The 3,145-nt window shown below is 41.0% G+C and overlaps 1 pseudogene; it reads right to left on the reverse strand.

Moving 5' to 3' along the window:
• Positions 1–827: 827 nt before the first annotated feature.
• LOC131820573 (nucleophosmin-like) lies at positions 828–1,997 on the reverse strand (annotated as a pseudogene).
• Between the last annotated feature and the right edge of the window lie 1,148 nt (positions 1,998–3,145).

Genomic DNA, 3,145 nt, shown 5'->3' on the forward strand with positions numbered 1-3,145 from the left:
TACTTTATCCCTTCTTTTGTGGATGGATACTTAGATTGCTTTCATATCTTGGCTGTTGTAAATAGATTGGCTTGAAATCCTGGTTTCAGTACCTTTGGATATATATACCCAGAAGTGTGATTGCCACATTGTCTTGATTTATAGCTTTATAGTAAGCCTTGAGGATAGACTGATTTTTTTTCTTCTGTCTTTGGCTATACTAGGTTCTTGAATTTCTGTGTAATTTTAAGAATCGTCATGCTAATTTCCGCAAAAAGCCTGCCGGTGTTATGGTTGGGATTGTACTTAATCTATAGATCAATTTAATCTATCAACCAAATTGAATTCAATTTATGAATTTTAGATGAATTCCATGGTGGCCAAGAAACATTTGTAGTATGATTTCAAATACATGAAATTTATTAAGATTATAATTTGTCACTACATATATTTCAAGAGGTTTTTTTTTTCAGGTTTTTTTTATATCTTTAAGAAATTTTTTGTATTGTTGGAGGTTCCCAAGTAGTCTGTGGGTTTCCATAGCTTTGAATGTTTGCTCTATTCAGTGTGGTTAAACTCTGGTAACTGGCTGGAGAGAGGGAGAGAATGTGCTTTCAGAGGAGGTGTCCCTGGAAGACATCCCCATCCCTGATCTGCCTTCTGTGTTTTTATTTCATTCATTTTTTATGGCTGAGTAATATTCCATATGCCACCTCTTTTTTTTTTTTTACTTTATTAAAATACTGAGTTTATTTCACATGTATATTTTTGTCTCCCCACCATATCCATTTGTCTGACCACCACTACTACTCTGTCCTGTCATAACATTCCATACATACTTCAAACCAAGCAAAGGGTTCCATCTTTGAAAACTAAACAGGCATTTTGGACAACACATTTTTGGCAATGGAACCTGGACAACATTTATCAGACATGGTGGGGAAAGTTCTCACTCTGCATTATAAAAAGGACAGCCAGATATCAACTGTTACAGAAATGAAATAAGACGGAAAATTTTAGCAAACTGTTTAAATTATTTTCTTAAAGAGGACTTCCTCCACTGCCAGAGATCTTGAATAGCCTCTTGGTCAGTCATCCAGAAGCAATTCTTCACATAATTGACGAACTTGGCTTCCACTTTGGGAAGAGAAACACCTTTTTCTATACTTGCTTGCATTTTTGCTTTAATGTCTTCTACAGAACTAGGTCCTTTCAGTGTCTTGGGAGTCTTTTCCTGTTTTTTCTTGACCTTTTGTTCTTGGTGTTGATGATTTTGAGTCTTTTCCATTCTGGTTTGATTTCTGTGCATTTTTGGCTGGAGTATCTCGTATAGATTTCTTTACTGGAGCCTTTTCTTCAGCTTCCTCCTCATCAAAATCATCGTCATCATCATCATCATCTTCATCGTCATCATCATCGTCATCTTCATCATCATCTTCATCAGCAGCAAGTTTTACTTTTTTCTGAGGAAACTTGTTACCACTTCCAGGGGCAGAACGCTTTCCAGATATACTAAGGAGTTTCACGTCCTCTTTCTCTTCATCTTCTGGCTCTGCATCTTCCTGCACAGCTACTAAGTGCTGTCCACTAATATGCACAGGCCCTGAACCACATTTCAACCGTAAGTCCACAGGTGGTGTTATTTCAAAGCCCCAAGGGAAACCGTTGGCTGTACAGACATTTTCAAAGTTGCCAGTGTGACTTTAATTGGACTGCCTTCATAATTCATTGCCTCTGCTTCAACAATGTGCAATTCATCCTTTGCACCAGCTCCTAAACGGACCGTTCTTAAAGGTAACTGGTGTTCATTTTCATCATTACCCACCTTAAAGTGATAATCCTTGTCAGCCTTTAGTTCACAACCGAAAAGGTAGTTCTGGGGCCTCAGGGGGCTCATGTCCATATCCATCGAATCTTCCATGGGGTGGTGGCTCGCGCTTAGGTGGGAGAGAAGGCGGATGGAGATAAACAACTACTGTTCACAGAACAGCCGCGCAGGACGGAATCACACCAGGGCTGCCACCTCTTTTTTATCCCTTCATCAGTCAAAGGACATTTGGGCTATTCCCATAATTTGGCTGTTGTTGATAATGTTGCTGTAAATATTGGGTTGCATGTATCCCTTTTGAATGGGTATTTTTGTATCCTTTGGGTAAATACCCAGTAGTGCGATTGCTGGGTCAGAGGGTAGCTCTATTTTCAACTTTTTGAGGAACCTCCATGCTGTGTTCCAGAGGGGCTGCACCAGTCTGTATTCCCCACCAACAGTGTGAGAGTTTCCCTTTCTCCACATCCTCGCCAGCATCTGTTGTTTCCTGACTGGTTAATCTTAGCCATTCTGATGTGAGGCGGGATCTCACTGTTGTTTTGATTTGCATTTCCCTGAGGAGTGATGTGGAGCCTCCTTTCATATGTCTGTTGGCCGTCCGGATGTCTGTGTGCTGAGGTGAGCTTCTATCCAGCAGTTAGTTGCTAACTGGAACACTTACCTCCCTCTTCGTACTCCCTGGCTACACCCACACTTTAAACTTAGGAGAAATAGCCCTGACACCTACTACCTCATCGGAGCAGAGGAGAAATAACCAGATTAGCTGCTCAAGTTCCCTCCCACACTTAATTACCTTGAGCATATGTGTTCGCTCTCACTCACACCGCCTTCGACCTCACCGAGTTCCAGTTCTCCGGAGCCTCTTCCTCCTCTGCACTGTTCGTTTCTGTCCTTCCAGCAACCGTTAATTCCAACGAGGTCTTGGTTTTGTCTGATTTTATCCACTTTTCATTTAAGGCTTGTTTTTCCTTTGAGGAGTATGGTTGGAAACATGGTTTTTACATTTAGCTTCACCAGAGGAAGTTCTGGAAACACGGATGGATATCGTGGACATTGATGATGATGAAGAAAGTTCTTTATATCTCTTAAACCCTTTTTATTTTTAATCTGGGGTACATGTGGAGGCCCTCCAACTGCTCGGCTGGGAAGTGGGGGATCCGCCAGTCTTACCTGCTGGGACCAATCACCTCACAGGCACTCAAGTTTTGTGAGAAGTTATTTTTCACTTTTTATTCGGGGTCACCTTTTTGTTTTTCTTTGGTTTTTGTTTTGTTTTGCATTGTGGTGGTTGTTAATAAATATTCATTAGCTGTAGTGCCAGGAGAACTGTGGGAAGCC

Source organism: Mustela lutreola, chromosome 18, assembly GCF_030435805.1.
Source record: "Mustela lutreola isolate mMusLut2 chromosome 18, mMusLut2.pri, whole genome shotgun sequence".
Classification (NCBI taxonomy): domain Eukaryota; kingdom Metazoa; phylum Chordata; class Mammalia; order Carnivora; family Mustelidae; genus Mustela; species Mustela lutreola.